We start from the raw sequence: 22484 nt of genomic DNA, 5'->3' as shown, positions 1-22484 counted from the left end.
GGACATTGTGCTATCATTAATGAGATTCTCCTGTTTTCCTGTGGAGATGTGGTATTGAATTTGGAAATGGAATTTGAACAATTTTCAGCTTTTCTGCTCACTGAATAGATACAAACCCTTATTGTTTAATAGCTAGATTAACTTTTAACTGATAGAGTTTCACAGAGGTAAGATAATAGCTCTGAAAAAGTAAGACTTTTTTCTAGACGCTATTTAATTTGCCATAATTATAATAAGTGCTAAATTGAAAGGGGCTTTTCTAGTTACGATGAGGATAATGAATAGTTGTGCATTATTACCATAGCCACGACGAGGGAAGAATGAAGAGTTTTGCTCCAGACAGAAAATCTACATCAATGTGGTCCTTGATGATTTATTTTCCCCTCTCTACTGCCAACTCCCAGGTTTTGCTAGAAGACTTTACTGCCCTTTGTACCTCAGGGACACAGCAGTTTTTTGAAATGAAACAGCAGGCATTCCAAGTGAAAATGGCTGTGGAAATAGAGTGGAGAAGCAGATTGCACCTTCAAGCCCAGCCTGGAGCTACATCAGCAGGGACACTGCATGAAAAATCCTACTGCAGGAGTCAGCTCTGAAGGCACTGGATTGTAGCCTTGCTCTCTGGAGGCTCTGCTCCCTCCATGCTTTGCCCACGCTGCACAGCAAGGTGTAGTTTGCTGCTGTTTTCTGCTTGTAGCAAGTTGCAACAGCTCAGGTCCCCAGGCTGGTTGAGTGGGTGCACACCACCTCGCTGTGCCATCTGCCAGCACCTGCCTCTGCTGTTCCTCCCTGGCTGGAGCTGTGGGCCGCTTATGCAGTCACTTCCCTCTGGCTCCCTTGTTTGAGTGCCTGAGCAAATCACAAGGTGTGTAGAGTTGTGTATGCTGTGTAAAAACTCACCAGCTCTTTGTTTTGGCATGTTTGGTGCAAATAAGAATGGCATCTTTACGCTTTTAATGCGGAGCTGCTGTAAGCACACCCTGCCTCTCCATGTGGATAAGAGTGATTTATTTGGGACAGGATTTCACTGGGTCTTCAGAAGTTGAAACTGTCAAGGGGAAACCAAAGTGCGTTCGCTCATTTATTCACCTCTGTACCCTGGGGTCGAAGACACCACTTCTCAGCAGTATTCCTTCCACTGGCTTCTTTTGCGGTCCTGCTAGGACTGCTGCCAAGCTGATCCACAGGGACTTGTCCCACACAAGCATTTGTCTTCTGGGAGTTGTACTCAGGCCATTCTCTTACCTCTCAAAGTCTATCAAGAGTGCGCGTGATTGTGCTTGACATTTGTGATCTGGGCTGGATGTGAACCCCTGGGGAAAGGCAGTGTGCGAATTATTTAATCTCTTGAGCATTCCAGTCCCCTGTCTAAAAAACATTAAGCAAGGTGGGGCTTTTTGCTTGATTTAATAGAGGGTCTGTGTCAGCCTCACTTGAACTTCAGAAAGCTGAGTATTTTGAGCACTAAAAGTTCACACCTTTGTTCCAAATTCCTTGGACTGCAACATGGGAGACTTACATCAATGTAAGCAGTGTCTGCTTCTAGGTGGGTCAGAAATATTCCTGATAAATGTTCTCTTTTCTTCCCTTCCCTCCCCTAGTAATTTGGTACTTCTGGATTCAGACAGGTTGAGGCAATGAAAGTAGGATAATGGTGTGGTTATGGCATTTGGTTTGGATTCAGGAGATCAGTATTAGTTCCTGCTTCCATCACAGGCCTCCTATAACTGTGGGGAGATTGCTTGCACCTCTGTGCCTCTGCACTGGAAAATAATGAACAGAAAGGAAGTTTTGGGATTGGGTTTTTGTTTATTTTCCTGTGTTGCTGGCTTACAAAACTGTGTTATGAGGGTAGGGAGAGGGTCTGATCTCTTCTCTGGATTATTTGGCCTTGTCTGCCTGCTCTGGCCCAGTCAGAGTATGCCTGTTTACTCTCTGGTTAAAGCTAGTGGGAAATCTTCAGGCTCATCTTTTTGGTTTTTTTTCACTGCCACTTTTTCGTCATGCTCTTTGCTTTCATTTAACATCAAAATTAAATGGTGAGTTAAGTAGCGTAGCTCTTAATAATGTTTTGAAAATGAGCTGAGCTGCACACATAGATGGTGCCCGCAGGAAGCCTTGAATTATACCATTGTATTTTTAATGGACAATCCTACTGTGCTCCTAGCCATTGGCTCAGTGAGTCTTTCTTAGATGAGCTACAGATGAGACTCCCAGTACTGTATATATCCATACCATTTAGTTTTGAGTACCAGAAAATGAAACAGCATATGAAATAATAAAAAGGTTTATTTTGCTGAAGTCAGTAAAGCAGTTTTTTTCTTTGGGCTGATTTGGAAATGGACCTTAGAAGAATTAAGTGGAGAATAAATGCAGTATTTAGGGGCTAGAAATGTTTAACAAGCAACACAAGCTGCCCATTGCAGGCTGCCCTGCTGCTTGCTTATAGCGTGGTGTGGTATGGCACTCGGGCAGCCTGGAGAAAGACTCTGCAGCACTTGGCATGGTGATCTGGTAAGGTGTTTATCTGGTTAGTGAGTGGGCTCAGGTAGGAAGGCTGGAGTTTGCTTTTTGGACAACTCAGCTTTTCTTTGCATCCTGGATTTTAAAGCCAGAAGTATCAGTCCTACTGATCTCATTTGACTTTGCATCTGCAAGCCACAGGATTTTATCCTGGGATTCTTACCTCACGTCTAGTAACTTCTGGTTGAATTACAGTATGTATCTTAGGCATGCAGTGCATTTTAACTTTTGTTGGTGATTCTTTTGTGCTCTTCAGCAACGTTTGCAAAGGGTAATTATCTTTACAATAAAAGATGTGTACTTTCTCTCCAGTCTGGCTTTTTTCTAGCTTCATTTTTCCAGCTTTCTGACATCTTTTCCCTCTAAGTAATTGCAGTATATGATCAGGTGATGCTTTAAGTGTCTTTGATTAGTTAAGTAGGTTGAACACCTTAAATGTCTCATTGCAGTTGATTTAAGACCTGGAGACAGCCTTGTTTTTTTTGGCTGAGTCCTTTCCAGTTTTTCATGATGCTGTATTTCAGGTAAAGATAAAGATTGCGTGTGTTATGCCAGCAGTGATCCTGCAGCTGCCACATACAGAAGTAAGGCTGCATTCCGGCTCTTGGTTTTTTGTTCCTTTCCCGCCTTGTTTATGCTTCCAGGAATTGAGCAAGCCCTGTTCACCCATGGTATTGCACTTGGCATTCAGACTCTGTTATTTATAATTCTTTATAAATCAGAGCCATTTTGGAAAACTAAGGTACATGTCTGGACAGAGAGAAGGAGGTGTTTTGGTCTGGTATGTGGCAACACAAGGTTATTTATCATAGATTGTGCTCTCTGCACTTTAATAATCTGCTGACATTTTGTTAGTAATAAAAAGGTCAAGGAAAAAAGTTACTTTCTACAAATCATGGCATTTGATTGTTCTTATTATTAAACAGAGCATGGTTTCCTTGCAATGAAATTTCAGCCATCCACAGCTTTGTAAAAGATGAATTACCAGCTGGTACAAATGTATAAAAATAAAAGTTAGAGCAGCTTTCCCAAGCATCCTTGGTATGCCACTGGCCCCTGTTCCAGTGATTTGTCCTTTCCTGAAGTAGGGTATAGGGAAGATGCAAGGAAAAAGTGTGCCTTGAACACTGAATACAGTAGCGAAAAGAAATTATCAGAAGTTGGTGCTTGGAAAGTGAGACAGTAAGATGATTTAAAAGGCTGCTAGAATAATCTCTCTGCTCTCAGGTTCACAAGATCTTATATATTCCTAATTTTTAGCAATAGTTTTCCATGTTGCCTATGAAGAATCCTCTGTTATGTCCAAAGCACAGTAATTCAGTGAAATACAGCATGGCATCCTTTTTTTTTTTTTTCTTTGCCTCCGAACTTCCCTATTGATTTTTGTCTCTGAGGTGCCTCAGTTTGAAACTGCAGTGCTGTGTTTCTTGTAAACCCAAATGGCCCTTACTCTCAGAGAAATCATACTGTTGGAGGCAAGGCTGTGGCTTAAATATAACAGTAGTAGCTGGGCAGCAGATGAGTATTGGCAGTCAAGTTGGAGATGCTGTAACTCTGGCCATGATAAAGAGCATGGGTGGGTGTGTGGGAGCTTGAAGGGAAAGGTGCTGGTTCTTTGCAGGATTGCTGTTTGTGGGGGAGCAGGCACTTGTGGCAGGTTCATGAGTGTTAGTGCTGTGAATTAGGGTAGTTTGTTATTTTGCACAGAGACAACACAACTGGTGTATTTTTGTTAAAGGAAATGAACAGAAGTGTCTTGCAGGGGAGGAAAAAGTATACCCCTCCTTAAAGTGTCTCTGTAGATATCTAAGAATGCATGCCTAGAAAGCTGAATTATAACAATTATATGGCTATGGTGGACAGAGGAATTGTGCTGCAGTTCTTACTGCTAAACTACCCTCAAAAAGAATTTGAATGTAAATACTTTCAAAAAAGGGAGTGTTGAATGGTCTGTATTGGGGGAACAGCTTATGTAGTCTCTGGCTAAGTGAGTCAGGGTTTTTTTAGCGTTTTACAGTGTCATTGCATGAAAGTCCAGTGGGTAGAACTGCATATTTAGCTGCCCAAGAATTCAATATTACTATTAATTGGTGTTGGAAACAAGCCAGATCCACTTGAAGTTGATTTATTTCAAAAAGTGCTGTTTTGCTGTTTGAATTACTTCAGCCAAAGCACTCTTGGGCAACTCAGCGGGTTTTACTTCTTTACAGAGCATTGTATGTGTTGGGACTCTGCATGTATTAGTCCTGGCAGTGGCTTCTGCATTATAAAAAGCTGAAATGTGCTGGAGCTGGAGTGAGCTGCTGGCTGTGTGAGGGCTGAGGGAGCATTCCCAGCTTCCTGCCATCCCAAGGGACATGGGAAGTCACATTCATGCCTGCTTTTCGAGCCTTTTATATTTAAATGTTTTAAAAGCTTATCATGCTTGTGCAGAATAACACAGTGTGTTTCTGTACTTGCTTTCTACCATACAAACATGTTGCTGCTCTTCACTCAGCAAATGCGTGCAGAGTACCTAAACAGACTTACTAGGAAACCCCTAAGGGTTTATTTTACATTTAGCACATGAAGTACAAAAATCTTGAGCTTTACCTTTAAAGAGCCTTTTTCTTAGGATGACTTACATCTGGAGGTCATTTTTTCCAAAGATCATTTCTACTGCAAGAAAGGATGCAGAAGGCTTCCCTTGTGAAAGCACTGGACGTTGCTGTGTTTGGGTTTGTGTGCTGGTCTTCCTGGTATCTCAAGTATGTCTCTCAAAATACAGTCATTTCCACTCCTAAATTACTTCGGTTAGCCCACACTGTCTTTAGGCAGGTTTAGAGATAAAAGTGGAAACATTGAATGAGACTGCAGAAATGGGCCTAATTTCACAAAGGTCCGAGCTGAGTAGGAAGGGAGCAGGTGGGTAGGATGTTCTAGGGCAAACACATTGTGTAATGCTGGCGCCTGTGTACACATGATGGTGATATCTTTCTTACAAGTCTGTCTGATGTTACATTTCTCATTAATCAGATACCAGTGTTATCTCATCCTGGGAATTTCTGTGGCTTGTCTCCACCACAGCTTAAAATTGGACTTAATGAGCAGCTTCTGGAAAGTGGGGAAAAGAGTATGTCATGGCTTGCCACTGTTTTCAATCACAGGTGATTTTCTGGGCCTTTTCTTGGTGTTTTTACTAGTTCTTCATAGACTTTGGATGGATTGTTAACAAAAAAACCATTTATCAGGTTATGGTTTTTTTGTAAATGTAATTCAAGGAAATGTCTCCCACTTTTATTTAAAAACTAATAATAAATCAGTTATGCAAGTATCAGAGGCTATCTCAGTGGTCACAGAAAAGAAAGATGGAGCCAAGGAAAGGAAGGCAGGCTAAAACTATGGCATTTGAAACACTTTTTTGTTTTCATTTAGATATTTTTAGCTAATGGTGATTTCTCCTTTATGTGAGTTGACGCGTTGTGTCAGTGCTAGAAGCTGCTGGTGTACATGTCTGTCCCAGGGAAAAGATACCAATTGACATTGAGTACATTCCAGGGACTGCTGGGTAAAATGATGTTAAGGAAACATAAGGAATGCTTCAGCAGCTTCCCTTATTTGTAGTAATAAAATCCAGATTAAAAATTGCAGCCCCAGTTAAATCGAGGTTCAATTCGACTTGTGGTAGTCCAGTGCCTTTGCTTTATTTCCACAACTATCTTCCTGCTGTTTCAGACACCCCACTCAGGTAGACACCTGTTACTTTCCTTCCTTTGGTGCAGTCCTTCCCAGGAAAGGTGGTCTAAATACTGTCAAAGAAAGTGATAAATTGTTTCCAATCTCTCTTTACCTTGAAATGGATTTTTTGATTCTATATATCCATTTAGGCCCTGATCTAGATCCCACGGAAGTCATTGGGGGCAGGGGGACACAAATGATGGGAGCAAGAAGTAAATCAAGCCCATTTGTTGTACTCATGGCTTGAATATGTAAAGGCATTATCTTCGTACACATTTGGGCTTTCATTGTGGTCTTGTTTTCTGAGCCATGCACATTTCATGGACTGACAGTGTGAAGCAGTGGACCTGTAGAATGTCAGGGATCTGCCATGTTTGTAGGTACAAGCAGGACATGCCCTTTACTAGTTTTTTATGAATTTTCCTGTATGCAAGACAGCAGCTGCTCTAGAAGTGTAAAATGATGCAAAATGCATGTAAAATTGGGGCAGAGAACCTTCCCCTGTCTCCCCCAGGGCGTGCAGAGCTGAGGTACCTTGTGCTGAAAAGGTTTTCTTCCATGAACCTTTATCTGCACACTGGGGAGCCCTGGCTGGGTATGTATTCAGCACTGTCCCTTCTCGGGGCAAGGAAAGCTGGGAGCAGTGATACAACATCTTTTGTCAAAAAGAAATAGCACTTAGACACACAAAAAAATCCTGTTACTTGCAGGATAAGTGAAGGTGGCCCCAAGACTGCTATAATTTATGTGCTTTCCTTTTTTGATGCTGTCGCTGGGGAAAATAAGTGTGCCTGCTTGCTGTCCAGAGATCTGCTGTGCCAAAGCAAATAATTGCAGCACATGGCAAGCAGAGAAGGCACCAAGGTGTTTGATGGATGAGTGTTCCTCCCCTAAGCAGAGAGGAATATTTGTTAGAAGCTAGTGATACACTGTGGTTGAAATGGCCCACTGCATAAAATTCCCACTCAAGTTGCCCAGCAGAGACTTGAACAGCTGGTGTAGGAGCAGAAATCACTGTAGATAAATCAGGTTGGCACCTAAATGATTGTGGGCCCTGATCAGGCCGTGTTACCATTTTGTCTTTGGTGGATGAAGTCAGGGAAGATTTCATTGTGTCATGACTAATATTTCCCCCAGCTCCTTTCCTTCCTCTTACAGCTGCCTTAGTTCATCTGAAACAAGATGCTTGGCAAGTTACGCTACTGTTGAGATACTGCTATTGCAGTAGTGTCCCAAGCCCTTATCCTTGATCACAGGCAAGCTGCTGCTCAAACAGGTCCCAGAGAGCCGGTGGTGGAGGACAGCCATAAGCTGCATGGAGACCTGGAGCATCGATGTGGATGAGCGTGGCTGCTGAAGAGCTCTCCAGAAGTGAGAGCAGTTACAGCTAGCTGTGAGGGCAGAGACAGGGTCCTGTGCTGTCATTACAGAGGCTGGTGTTTTAATTGCTACTGCTTGCTTCAGAGTGTGCTTGAAATTAAGAAGGTGCTTTACAATAGCATTTAACTTCTTTCTGTCATATGCCTTTTTAATTGATCTGGGCTAGAATTTACTAAGGGAGGCTTCCTGAGCTGTGTAAATCCCTTGAAAGGGTGTGGGCACTGGGTTCCTAACTCTTCTGGAGGTAATTTGTTGTTCACCCTAAGCCAGAGTGATTGGGCTCCTCTGCACACCTGGTTGTGTAAGCCCACTGTGTCCCATGTATAAAACCCAATGACTGCTTGAGCTGACCTGAGGGAAAGCTGGCTGAACTTTCTGTTGCATAAACCGAGGGATATCCCTGGAGGCCACCTGATTGCTGGATGTAAGGCAAGAGGAGAGAGAGGGGAAAGCCTGTGTGCAGTTAGGTGGGGCATTGAACTCTGCAGCCCTTTGAAAATTGCTCGTAGGAGAGTGAGCAAAACTGGCCTATTTCAAAGCTTCTAGTCATTCTTCCAGGTTTTTTTTCCACATTTAAATGAGACAGAGACCACTTCAAGGCTGGAGAGACAGATTGCATATGACTAGATATTCAAAATTAAAGCTCTCGTATGCAGGTATAGTCAAAATAGCTGGGACAGTGCTTCTCAAAAAGTACTTTGCTCATCCATTTGTTAGGGATAATATTAAATATTCAGGAAAATATTGTCAGTCTCAGAGATCCTGAAGTTGTTAGAAATTGTGAAGCTCAGCTTAAAAATAGAAACTTTAAGGAGGGAGGTTAAGAAGCCCTCTTTACTGTTAAATTTTTAAAATTCTAGTGTATGTTCCATGTATACTTCCAAGCTTTTCTCTCCAACCAGAAAAGTGGGGTTTTTTTAGGTTTTACTAGCAAACACGCACACATTTTTTTCAAAGCAATCCCCTAAGGTTTAAAAGGAAAAAAAAATACTGTGAAATTGATTATGAAATGACAAATCATAGCAGCCCTAGTTAAAACACGGAATAGACCCCACATCTCTTTAGTATCCTCTTTCACACTCCTGAAACCTTTCAAGTTCATGAATAGTAGCTTTAGTGCCAGAGGAAGCCATATGCTCATAGGAGAACAAAATATATTGGACTTAGCTCCAAGATAACACTATGGGTGGGTCATAGGCCTCTCTGTTGGCATGTAAACTGTGTGGGTACATGCAGATAAGAGCATGGATATAGGTTTGTCCATAGGAAGTGGTCAGTAGCCATGTGTGCCAGGTGGTCCTCCTGGGCTGCTGCATCTCCTTTCTCAGGAGCCAGGCAGAGTACATAGCAATGTGTATAACTGTATCTGGTACTTGGAGCGTGCTTGCAGGTGTCCTATACAGCACTATGCTGTGCTTTCGTTCACTTAATATGATTGGAAGACTTTATTCAGGATAACAGTCTTGCCAATTGATGTGGTGGTAATTAAAGTCCCAGTTATACATTATGTACTCACTATTGTACATTACATACTCATTGGAGGAAGAAGGGAAAATAGGTGAGGAAATGCTAGCTTTGAAGAAGAGGAGCGGTTGTGCCAATTATTTTGGATGAGTTGTTCAGGGACAGTTAATCCATGTGAGTGAAAACAAGTCCTCTGTGATGCTGTGCCAAGGTCAGGAATTTGAGCTCTATTTGGAGAGTGAAAGTTACAGTCTTGCAGATTAAAGCTCCTTGGAAGAAAACATCTTTATTGCATAAATTGAAGCAGAGCTTTTCTAACTCTGTAACCCATATCATCTTTTCCCCTTGATGCCCAGAAAAGGGCCGTGGCAGAGTAGAGCTAAGACCCCCTCATATGAAGTGTTTGGCAGCACACTGGGGTATAACACAGTAAGTTTGTGACACTTGTCTTAGTGTGGGTATGCCCACGTGCATGTGTACACATGCGGGCTGCCAGAGGAGATCAAGCAATGTGTGTACTTGATTTTGTGGGAGAGCAACTACTGCAAAATACATTATCCTTTGCCATCTGTAGTGACAACAGAGCTGTACTGACTTATACCACCTGGAGCTCCTGCTCAGTATGCTGCTGCATTTTTACCAGGTGGAAAATGGTCAAGTTCAGAAAGGTGACTAACTTTATTTTGTTCATGTTTTCTCATTTTGCAAATAGGATTGAGTCAGCACTTGATAAGTTGGAGGTTGAGCTGCGTTTGCAATACAGTTCTCCTACTAGCTGCTAATTTGGGGTATCTGGTTCATCCATATGAATCACTCTATTGTTCAGAACAAGGTCATTTTCCTCTCTGTCTCTGCCTTCTGTCTATCTAGCCAGACACCATCTCATAGGCATTTTGTTCAATATCTGTGAAATCATTTTCAGTTCACTTCATATTTGGGTTATATGTGTCTGTCCATGTCCCTCTGCCCCCCTTGCCCTGTTATTGGTAGATATATTTTATATATATATAATTACATATTATCCAGAAACTGATATTTCATTTTAGTCTCTGAAAAATAATGCTATAAATTCCATGATAGACTGCCATTTGTAGGACATGTGGTCTGTCATGCTAACCAAGGAGATGCCCCTTTATCTCATTATGTTGGCCTTGCTGATATGTGAACACATGCATTTTCCACTTGGTGGATAAGGAATTGGCTGGATGGTTGCACTCAAAGAGTTGTGGTCAACAGCTCAGTGTCCAAGTGGACAGCAGCGATGAGTGGCATTCCTCAGGGGTCGGTATTGGCACCAGCCATGTTTAACATCTTTGTCAGTGAGATGGACAGTGGGATTGAGTGTACCCTCAAAGTTTGCCGACAGTACTAAGCTGTGTGGTGCGCTTGGCACACTGGAGGGAAGAAGGGATGCCATCCAGAGGGACCTTGACAGGCTTGAGAGGTGGGCCCATGCAAACCTCATGAAGTTCAACAGGGCCAAGTGCAAGGTGCTGCACAAGGGTCGGGGCAATCCTAAGCACAAATACAGACTGGGTGATGACTGGATTGAGAGCAGCCCTGAGGAGAAGGACTTGGGGGTATTCGTTGGCAAGGAGCTCAACATGACCAGTAATGTGCATTTGCAGCCCAGAAAGCCAACTGTATCCTGGGCTGCATCTAGAGAAGTGCGACCAGCAGGTCAAGGGAGGTGTCTGTCTACCTCTGCTCGGCTCTCGTAAGACCCCACCTGCAGTACTACCTTCAGCTCTGGGGCACCCAACATAAGAAAGACATGGACTTGTTGGAGCGAGGCCAGAGGAGGGTCACGAAGGTGATCAGGGGGCTGGAGCACCTCTCCTATGAGGACAGGCTGAGAGAGTTGGGGTTGCTCAGCCGGGAGAAGAGAAGGCCCTGGGAAAAACCTTATAGCAGCCTTCTGGTACCTAAAGGGGGCCTACAAGAAAGATGGAGAGGGACTTTTTACAACGGCATGTAGTGATAGGACAAGGGGTAATGGTTATAAACTGAATGAGGGTAGGTTTAGGTTAGATGTAAGGAGAAGTTCTTCACTGTGAGGGTGGTGAGGCATGGGAACAGGTTGCCCAGAGAGGTTGTGGTTGCCCTATCCTTGGCAGTGTTCAAGGCCAGGCTGGATGGGGCTTTGAGCAACCTTGTCTTGTGGAAGGTGTCCCTGCCCATGGCAGGGGGGTTGGAACTAGGTGATCTTTAAGGTCCCTTCCAACCCAAACCATTCTATGATTTTAGTATGTACTAGTACTGTGAATTTTAATATCCGTAGCAGAGTATAAATACAGTATTTTCTGTATATAGCTTTTTTCTTTAATTTTGTATAAATGGTACTGTTTTTCATGCAGAGATTTCTATGTGTTCACTTGCCTGTACAGATGAGCGTGTAAGATCCTGGATATGGAATCTCATTGACTTCATTATCCACTTATATTGGTGTGCTTGAAGGAACAAGACCTCAGCATATAAGATGCCATCATGTAGTGTACACTTGCCCCTCCTGGAATGTGTGTGTATAGAAGGGAATTGATGGTCTTAAAGATAGTTATCTCCAAGTATTAAGAGTTTGTTCATTGCAAAGAACAAGTTGGATAGATTGGTCCTTCAAATATGAAGTGTTGCTGGAGCTCAGCACCATCAGTACTTGTAGTGCAGTGTGAAAGCAAATACTGAGGCCCTGATTTCCTTTGCAAAACAGGATTGCTGTGTTCCAGGCAGCCCCGCTGGCGGGTGCCTCCACCAGCCCCAGGGTCACCCGCCCTTTGCAGCGTGGGTGCTCTGGCTGCCAGCCTCCTCTCTCCTCCGCTCTTCCCTGCACTCTTCAGTGCAGCCTGATAAATTAGTCCTTCCAAGTTAATTTGTTGTGGGAAATGGCTCCCAGCAGCTTCTTTCCTTATTGCTTATCCATCCAGGGAAAGTCACTACCACTTGACTCTTTTCTAACCTATCCGTAAGTAACTTTTATTTGTCTCTCAGTCTCGGGCTTGTTTTTCCTTGCATGTTTGGGATGATACCCCCTTCTGTCACTGAGGCACTGTAAGCTTGCTTAATATGTACCAAATACACTGGAAAACCTGAAGGGCATTCAGGTGTTTGGTCGGGGTAAAATACTGTTGTCAAACAGTGAGATTTTTCAAGTGGCAGTACCCCACTGCTCATACATAATTGAAACCAGGCTTTTCCAGAGTGTCTCACTTGCACAGGGATCTGCCAGCGCTGGAGAGCTGTGCGTACAGACACGCCCTGTAGTTGCGTAAATGCAGAATAAATCTAAGGGGGAGAAAGTCTATTAAAGTTATATTTTGGAAGGTAGCATTGTTGTTAGGGTTTTGAGGTTTGGGGGTTGTGAACTGTTGTGAACAGAAAAGCTGCCATTGCTCTGAAGTATCTGTGAGTGTCCCTGAGAGGGGATGAGCCTGGGCAGTTTTGGGGATGAGGCTTGGGGCTCCCTTTGCTGCTGCTGAACACAGGCACTCACACCAGTGCTGGGTGGTGTGTACTAAAGCCAACTGGGCAGAAGGGTAATGCAAATCAGATAAAGCAGGTTCTTGAACAGATTGAGCTCTATGTTTTACTAAATCAGAACATAAATGTCAAATTCCTTATAAATACAAGGCAGTGCGCAGCTGCATTGAGCTAGTATAGCTGCTGTGGTCTGCTGGGTGGGAGAGCAGTGTTGAGCTGTTTCCCCATGAGCCAGAAATATGGTGGTTGTGCTTATCAAAAGCAATTATCTGCATTTCCCCCCGGCCTGAGGCAGTGGGTCACCTCCTTCTTAGCATGGTGAAGAATGTGTCCAGTCAGCAATGGGGGAAATCCTGGAATAGCCCAGAAGTGCCAAGCATGCAAACACAATACCGGCATTGGCAAATTAGCGTGAATAGCTTCGGAGCCCTGTGATGTGGGCTGCAAATTGCAAGGTTGACTCCTTACAAAGACCACAGATCCATCCCTTTGAAATGTCAGGCCTTTGTCACCCAAAATAGGCTTTTGTCCTCTTTTTCCATGCGTGATGTTTGGATTTTTTTCTTTTTTGCTTTGTGTCCTACAGTATAATTGGAAAGGAGTCTGGGCAGTTCACACTGAGAAGCTCAGCTAGGAAGAAAGGCTCCTTCCTAGTTGCTTGCTGACCAAAGACATGCAGGTGCAGTTCAGTTGCAGTCAAGGCGGGCAACCAGGAGACAGCTCTTGGAACTCCTCATAAGAGTGTTACAGTGCTCTCCCCTCTCTGCCCACTGTGATGCTGTGTATGTAGGGTCTAGGAGAACCACTACTGAGCAGTTATGTCTGAAAACCAAAACCTAAATTTCCCTTTTTAATGGCTTGAGTTGTGGCCCAGGCTGCCACTTTTTCATTTTCAATGACTGGATTGTGAGAATAGGTGCTCTCCCTCTAGCTTACCTGCATGAATGAGGCATGTATGGCTCCTGTGCGAAAATATGGTATGTGGTGTTAGTACGAGGGAGCTGTGATCCCCCTCAAGATCTCAGCTGTGGTGATTTTCTGAGTCTTGATTAGATGAGGTTGTGTGTGAGTTAAAAGTCTCAGAAAAGAAAGAAAACCCAAGTCTCTCTTTTTACATGCATGTCTGTATCACCAGAATTATAGCACGTACTGAAGTGTAGTCCATTCTTAAGGTCTCGTCTGGTTTTGAGGTTGAGGGCTGTGCTGTGTGTGGTGCAGTGGGAGGAGATTCAGGGTGTGTCCAGTAGCATTTTTGTTCAGATAAGGATTGTGCTTTGCAGATACAGTCTCCACTTGTGGAGTAATCTCCTCTTCCTGTGCTCTATTTCGTGTTGTAGAGCAGTCCTGGAGTATGCAAACTGGATTACCTTCAGATGAAAATAAGTTGTACTTATGATAACCAGAAGAGATAGGCCAGAGTAAAACCTGTCCTGTAACTTGATTCCGTAATCTGGATTCATCTGCAGTCTCGGTAATTACAGTTCATGAGTTTGGACCTTAGTGTTTGCGAAAGACATCAGCCCATCAACAGTGTTGGAGAAATCAGCCTGGTGTTAAAGTCATTGGTCCCTGTGCTGTGTGGGAGCCTGGAGGAGACAGGTTGTCTGAGGGCCTTTCACAAGCGTGGTGGAAGATTAATAGCCTTGAAGTATTGTGGATTATCACATTGCTCCTAAGTTTGGCCCCAGCAGAGTGGGACATATTTTTAATGTGGTCACTGGTGGTGTTGAGTTCTGAGCAATGTCAGAGCTCAGTTTTGTTCTCATGGGTCTTCTGTGCTCTAGGGCAAACTGGAGGGCTTTTAACCTTCCCAAAATTGGAGTTCAGTATTTGTGCTTTTTCTTGTAGATAACACCTAAACTTGTAGGAGACAGTACTCTTGTGCTGTTTCAGTGTAATTATTACTAACAAATATCACAGAGGAAGCACAGAATATTGAAAATTATCTTGGCAGCAGAGAAGATGGAGAACAGACTTTCATTTGTACATTTAATCTCTAAATATACTTTTTTCTTTTTAGATTGGGAATCTTTCCTATATCAATTAATTTGAGGTAAGAAAGGGTAGGTTGATGAGGGTTTAGTTTTTTTGGTTTTGTTCTTATCTCACCATTCTACTCTCCTGGGTTAGCTGCATGTGCATAAGTTCCTTCTGTGGAAGGAGGCGTACAAACCCAACCAACTCCACCCTCCACTTTTTTTTTTTTTAAGGTATGAACATAAATGCTTCTTCCCCCTTTACTGGGAGGCAGGGCATGAGCACTGCGTAACTCTCTGAGTGAGTGGTAGAGGGAAGTGGATGTGTCACTGGTAATGGCAGGCTACCCAGCACTGAAAGGCACACAAGAGTAGCTTTTTCTAAGTTTGCAGTGCCCTTTTCAGAAATGTCATGCGAGTCCCCTTTTCACATGCCAGCATCCCTTTCCAGTAAGTTGAAAGACACCCAGCAGCTCTTGTTTCCAGGATGAGACGTGAAGGAAAGAGCGTATTTCTGGGAAGATATTAAATAAGTAAAAGCCCCACATCCAAGCATAACTTTAGGGGAAGAAAAGGGGATTTCCCCCCCCCCCCCCCCATGTTAATATAGGTTGTATTTGAATGGCTGTGTCTCGTGTTATGCTTGAAAAGTCTACTAAGAGTCTCATTAGCTTGATCAGAGTTGAATTTGACCAAGTTATTCATTCTATGCCATTTTCTTACGCATCATAACATAGTGTCAGAGGCTGTGCCAGTGAAATTAGGCCCTGGTTTTCTGGGACGTATGAAAACCCAGAACTATACCCCTAAGAATTTGCATTTGGGGGCTCAGTCCTGATACTTGCCCCACTGCCCCAACACTGTCACATCACTGTTGCCTTTGCAAAGCCCTGTGTGATTCAGCTGTATGGCCAGAAATTCCACTCCCACGTATCAGTCTGTAGGAGAGGGTCAAGACATTTTAAGGTGTGAGCAAAAATCCCCTACCAGCCCAAAAGAGAAAATGGTAACCAGAGTGTTAAGCTTCTGTTTTGGGGGAAGAATACCAGCAGCAAGTGTGCAATCACTGCTTCACTGTCGTTGCTAATAGCTTAGCATTTATATTGTGTTTTCTACTTGGCCTTGGACAGGGGATTGTTTGCCATGTGAACCATTTGCTCATACCTTTCTAAAGCCAGGAAGTTTTAAAAATCTAACCATGCCAGTGTTTGAGTCAGCTCTGAACACCACTAAAGCCTTTAACAGACTCTGAAAGAGGGCCAGAGCTCAGTGGCTCATCATCCCATCCCAGGGCTTTCTTTTGCAGGGACGCCCTCTGCAAGTGGTTGTCTCCATCTGCTCTTAGGCTATTGCCCTTTCTGGTTACACAGAAGCTGCACAGTCAGACCTCCAAGACATGGGAAAGGGTGTTAGTGTCCTGTATTTCATGGGACCTGTGGGATAAGGTCCTCTTGGTTGCAGTGAGGTGCATAGGTGTTAGTGGAACAGTGGAGCTGACTTCAGTCCCAAAATCATCTTTGTGCTGCAGCTCTCTGCTGATTAAGTCCTTATTGGTGTAAAATGTTATATGGACCAGAAGCAGCTCACAGCTGAAAAGGTTATGTTTTACCAGCGGCTTAAGTTTCCTTATTTTCATGGCGGGTGAACCTGTTTTAAATTTCACTGGGATGACCAGGAACCCTGACTGATAACCTCAGAGCATCCTGTAGCTGAATCTTATGAGCAGATTTACAGTTAATAAAGTGGCAAGGCTTGTCACACAACTCCTGAGGGGTAATGATGGAGATCCTCTTCAGCACTCTATGTATTATGTGAACAATGTTGCAAGTAATAGGTTGCTGTGAGGAAACACTGATCCTTTTTTCTTTAATATGCTCTTTGTTTTTTTTCTTTTAAATGGGGTGGGGAGGGGTGTGTGTTGTGTTTTTGGTTGTGTTGGTTTTTTTGGTTTTTTTTTTTATTATTATTATTTTGGTGGTTAGCAAGTAGAAAGTTGTTCCTGCTGGGCTGGAACACGCTGGTGTAGTCTAAGCTGTTGCTTGTTGACTTATCCTTGCACAACTCCCAGGAAAATGTACCGCAGGCTTTGTTCCATCTGGCTAAATGCCCCATCCTCTGTGAGGCACAAGTTGAATTAAGAAACAAATCTATTTTCTACAGTCTGGCTGTTGCTACTCAGTCAGACACTGTTAGAAACCATTTTAAACATGGATCCCAAGGCTGATTTCATGTCAAGTACAAATAGGTGCTAGAAAGCGATACCTCTGTAGCTAAAGGTTGAAAGTGGTGTTGATTTTTCCCATCATCGGTGCCAGCTTTGGAATATGAACATGGCCTGTGTCCTAGGCAGACTTGCTTGGTAATAAATATTTCCATGTATTATTCAGGTGCCTGAATTGGCAGCAGGATCCTTGGAGATCTTGGCTTACTCTTGAGAATTAAAATGTAGAAAATCAGTCTGAATTTTGCCAGCATACCTACCTACAAACAGCTCCAAGGTAGGTGTGGGATGGGGCTTCTGTAGTTTTGTGAATTCACCCTCCTTTGTTCTGTATCTCTGGGACTTGCTGGAAAGTAAATCTACTTTTCCTCAATCTGCATTATAAAAGGAAGCTCTTTTGTTATGTGTGTGCGTTTCTGTTTTCTCTGGACCCCTCCACACACACACAATCTCCAAACTGTAACTACTATAGAACAAAAGCTCCTCTCCTTTTGTGTTTTTGACAGCACTAGGTTTTAAGCCTCCTCAGGGTGATATGAGTGGTGCTGAGCAGAGAGATCACAATGCAACCTCAACCTGGTGTCAGGGCTCCCATCCAGGCACTGGCAATAAAGACAGTGTCTCCTAAGCTTTGGGGATGGAAGAGCTTGGGAAACAAAGCACTGTTTTAGCAGATGTATGAGTTTAAACAAAATAAAGGGAAGCTGTCAGTCCTTTCCCCAGACACACTGGTGACTTGAGGTCAATACTGAGTGTGGGCACTACTGCTAGGAGCCCAGGAGTCCAGAGGTACGTCTCTCAGCTGACCCAATCTGCTTCTCAAGGCTGAGATGAATCTGTGGCAGTGGTAGGGTTTATCGGTTAACTGCCAAGGTGTATACTGTTGTGTCAACAGGGAAAGGTACCATGTGAAGATATATCATAAAAATTGAATTCCCTCTGCCTTAAGGTCATGAAATATGAAGCTGTTGGCCATGGAGCTCTGGGGGAAGTGATTAATGGGGACCTTGGAAATCTGAAAGCTGCACTGCTGAGCCTGTTGGCTATATGAGCTGAAAGGTCGTCCATCCCTACAACCGTGAGCTAATAGGAAGTGTGAGATAGCATTGCTGCCTTGGCCTCTCCTCTGTCATCTCCCCCTTCCTTTGCAGCTCAATCCAATCTCAAGATGGATCCAGAGTATAGATACAAGCTGGCAAATTTCTGAGTGAACGGTGTTCTTCCCCGCATCCCTTTGCTGTATCTGCACCAGCTCTGTTAAATGAGATATGCTTTGTGGAGCAGAAATGTTTAAATGCATTTAGTAGTGACTTAGCTTCATTTCTTTTACTCCTCTGTTATTCTCAGAAATAGGCACCAAGTGGTTGGATCATGGTGTTGCTATGGTGAGTTTTAAGATACACCTTTGATCATAGTTGATAGGTGCCAGCCAGCATATTAATTCTAAGCCATCCGTATGGTTCCAGACTAAAATATCTCTCTCTTGCTACTCTTCATTTTGTTGAACACTTAGCCAGCTAGCTCACAGACTACTGTGTCTTATTGTGCTGCTCTAAGAAATTGGATCAGGTGTGGTATTTCCTTTTCTCATTGGAGCAGCAGCTGGCAGAATTAAAGCTGAGTTTCTTTCCATTTGTGAGAGTAGTGGTCAGGTCATCACTGTGTCTTCTTCAGAGCTGACTTTGGCAGTTCTTTAAGATTTGGGGTAAACAGTACATTAGGAGATGGGAGAAAGGCTCTGTGTGGAGAAATGTGAAGTACCATCAGTGTAGACTTAGTGATTTAAATTACTTATACCTTTGTCTCTTGCTTTTTTAGTCTTCCTGTTGCACTGTTCACTCATACTGAAGTGCATGTATTTGCAGAAGTGATTCCCTGAAATCAGGGGCCCTCTTATGTGAACAAGTGTTTGCTGATGTGAGTATATTGCATAGTCAAGCCCCGGCATTTGTGTTGATCTATTCTGTAGTGGTGGGGAAGTGTTGTGCTGCTCAGTATTGACTCTTCTAGCCAATTCAGCAGCAGAATTAATTGGAAGGAAGAATCCTGTTTGATTTTTCCTTTGGTACCAGCTGCAAGAAAAGGCCCTACTGATAAACATTGCAGTGCATGCAGATTATGGTCATACTGTGATGTACCCTTGATGGTGAAGTGTAAGGAGAGAAAGTGAAGGCTTTGCAGGGGTGATAGGAGGAATCAGAAAGTGTTCCTCGTTAGACTGTGAGAATATGAGTGTTTGCACACTGAGAGCCCAAGAACCAGGTGGGACTGGTTTCCAAGAAACAGTGTTTCCAGATAAGCAAGCACTTCATGTATGGTACTTTAAAAGAGCATCTGGAAACTCCTCAGCAGAAGTGAAGCAGCAGATAAATGAGGTTGCCTGGCTTAAAATCAGCCTCTTCTTGGGTGAAGCATCTTAGTAAAGGAGTAACTTTAATATCAGTAATACCAATGTTGTCCTTAATGAACATGGAAAGGACCCTTTCTGCTCATAGACTTCAGGATTGTTACCAGAGGGTTTTGCTGAGGTAGCTGGCTTCAGGTTATCTCCTGTAGATTTAGCTATTTAATATGAACTTCTGGGTATGTGAAATAAGATGCCGTGATTCCTCTGCTGAAAATCAGTAGCAGAACTCCTACTACAGACGAAGGAGACAAGGTCAGATGGTTTTGTCCCAGCAAGCATAATTAAGTCTACAAAATGATTCAGCTAGGAATATGTCTGGAGTGGCAGCTCATCCCATCTGCCTTGTTTATGTTGGCCAAAGAGGAGCCCATAGCTCCAAAGCCTTCCTAAACCACTTGAATCTTCTCACTGAATTGAAAGCAAAAGACCTGCTGAGGTCAGGGGGCCTTGGCGATCACACAGTTTTAGGCAAATATCTGAAAGTTACTAATGCATTTTAACTTGCCTGTATTACTTAGAGATGATGCAGGAATGACTGGATTTGTGCATAATTTTGGGAGCAAGTGCTGTAATTCAGAAACACTGTAAAAAATCAGCATTTTCCTTGTTGCTGTTTGGGGGAAGTCTGGCCTGCTGATTTAGCAATGCTGTTTTGCAGCAAGGTGCTGGTTTTCTGGCCTTTGACTTTGCTTGTTCTGCAATGGTTAAATGCCTCCTACCTCTGAAAATATTTTGCTGTCCTGTGTGGTTTTATACAAATATAACTGAAAAGCCAAGTGACAGGGAATGTGGTGCTCAGTTATTTTCAGTGATTTATGCTCTGGTTTATCCAGTGAGGCAGCCTACGTACTCGAGAGAACAGTCTGAATATCTGTGTGAGCAGAGATCAGATAGTGGTCTGCCATGGCTTGCTGGGCTGGAGGGCTTAATCAGCTATTAGAAGATGATATTAGGAAATACGATTTACAAAGAGACTCTGTTCAGAGAGTTTTGAGTCTTTTGTCAGTTCTAATAGAATATTCAAGAGGAAGTTTGCAATTTCAGTCTAATCCTTTTGGGTTTATGTTTCATTTTTGTGTGCTTGTTTTTCTGCCAAGCAATTGCCCGCTGCAACTATTTGCTAGGGCTTGCTTATGTAGGCTTCTGTTATTATCCTGGTTGAATATTATTATTTACTGGTATGGTAATACCTAGAAGAGCTTCTGATCTGGGATCAAAGCTCCATTGTGCTAGATGTTACGCAGACCTAGTTTATTATAGACGAGTATTCACTGTCCTAGGAATGTATGGGCTTACCTTATGATATCAAGAAGGGACAGAACAAGGTAACAGGAAAACATTCACATGCAATATAATAAGTACTGGTCAATGCACACCAGCTGTCTTGTTTTGAAATGGCAAAGGTTTGTGCCTGGAAAAAAAAAAAATTGGCTAGAAAATGTTATTTTCCTTGGCAGAACAGTAATTATCAAAGTTTTTTCATTTTTGTTGCCTCTGCGAAATACTTGCAGTGCTTTTTCAGTGCAGAATGGTTTTTGCTACTCTTTTTGGGACTACAGCCAACTTCACCCATCAGTGGACACAAGAGGTTTCTTTTAAACAGAAATTAGGAATCCCCCGTAAGAAGTTTGCATGACAAACTTTAGTCAAATGTATACTCCTTTGAATTAAAACCTGGCCTGAGCTTTGAGTAAGTTCTTGCTTTGGTCCAGGTCCTGCAACCTTCTGCATCTTCTGACCACTTCTGCAAAGCAGTTGGCACGGCTCATGTTACTCCTACTTCACATAAGTCTGCTATAATTGTGTTACAAGAGGCAGCATCACCAACCTTAAAGGGATTAAATGGATATAGTGTTTGGATAAATCTGAGTATTTGTCATATTCTGAACTGGACAGTAGCATTAGCGAGGCTGGGAATGGGCTGGTTCATGTGCAGCCCTACCAAGAAGGACCAGAGTCACTGCAGACACAATGTTAAAGATGAGCCAACATTGTGAACAAGGCAAACTACATGCTGGGCTGCTGCACTATGAAGAGCATTGCCAGCAGATTGAAGGAGACTAATAATTTTTCTACCATTTGGTGCCCTCCCACTTCAAGGGGGTTGTGGAGAAGCTGAAGGGGCCCAAACCTGCTGACCACATTTGGTGTGCAAGAACAGCAGTAGCAGTGAGTTTGAGACATTTTCAGAGTATGACAAAAGTGAAAGCTGAATGTGTCCCAGCAAGCATAAAGTCTAGGAGTTTCCCGTTCTGTGGGAATGAAGGTTTGAAATGTTACCTTCCCCATCCTAAATGCCTTCTCAGCAAGCCTGCCTGTACCACTGGGATTTGTCCACCGAAGTCTGGTGGTGTCCTTAAAAAAACCCAGTTTTTGCATTATCAGCCTCAAAAGGAGGGTGCCTAAAGCTTGCAGGGTCAGGTTTGTTTTGTTTGTTGTCTTGTTTTGGGATTTATTTTTTTTCCTTTTTTTGGAACAACAGTGTATTTCTTCTGCCAGCAGGGAGGCAAACATCTTATCTACCTTGGAACTGTGCAGCCTGTACTTCTTTTCTTCTGCTGGCTCCCACACTTGGCTTTCTGTTGTTGCTGCTGCTGGTGAGCTTAATTTCAGAGGCTTAGCAGACAGATCCAAATTTAGGTCTCTGCCTTTGAACAGAAGAAAGTCTACAGAAGGCATTTTTTAGGGTAGCTATTCAGAATAGCTAATAACAGAGGCTTACTGGCTGCACATGAGACTACACAGCATCCCTGGACACAGCCGTGCTGGGCACTTGGCTTTTCTTCTTTTATGCCTTCATTACTTGCCATGGTGATGGCCCTAGGTGACAGCAGTCCCAGTGAGAAGTTGGGAGCAGAAGCCTCCAGCCAGGCTTGATGTGAGACTAGAGTTACTTTTACTTCTCAAGGCTCTGGATCACCTCATCCCACCCAGGCCTGTTTCCTTGCTCAACTTACATACTGATCTCCTGATGCATCTTCTCTCTTCTTCATATTCCTAGTGAAATGCTGGTGCAGTGAGTTTTATTCTAACCTGGCAGGGAAAGATGTTTCCTGAGCAGAAGATAGCATAAAAGGGTGGAGCAGAGATAATTTTGCTAATGCACACTGGATTAGTGTATACCTTTGTAAGGACTGTAGCCAGGAGAGCTGTATTATGTAGCTCTTAGACTGCTTTGAATTGCAGAATGATTGGAGATAGGAGCTGGGGCATTTTAAGAATCAGAGAGCCATTTCTAGCTTGTTTGGGTAGAGTTGAGAAGCAAGAGGGAGGGGGCTGAAAATGAACAGGCTAGGGAGAAGCTTAATGTGGCATGTAACTA

General features: G+C 43.3%; 1 protein-coding gene across 4 annotated transcripts in view; it reads left to right on the top strand.

Annotated features, from left to right (window-relative positions):
* Positions 1–22484, top strand: part of OSBPL5 (oxysterol binding protein like 5) — a 151728-nt gene that overhangs the window by 8438 nt on the left and 120806 nt on the right. The gene's annotated exons all lie outside the window — the stretch shown is intronic.

The sequence above is a fragment of the Accipiter gentilis genome, chromosome 17 (assembly GCF_929443795.1).
Source record: "Accipiter gentilis chromosome 17, bAccGen1.1, whole genome shotgun sequence".
Classification (NCBI taxonomy): domain Eukaryota; kingdom Metazoa; phylum Chordata; class Aves; order Accipitriformes; family Accipitridae; genus Astur; species Astur gentilis.
Note: the sequence above shows the minus strand (reverse complement) of the source record. Positions and strands in the feature narration are given on the sequence as shown.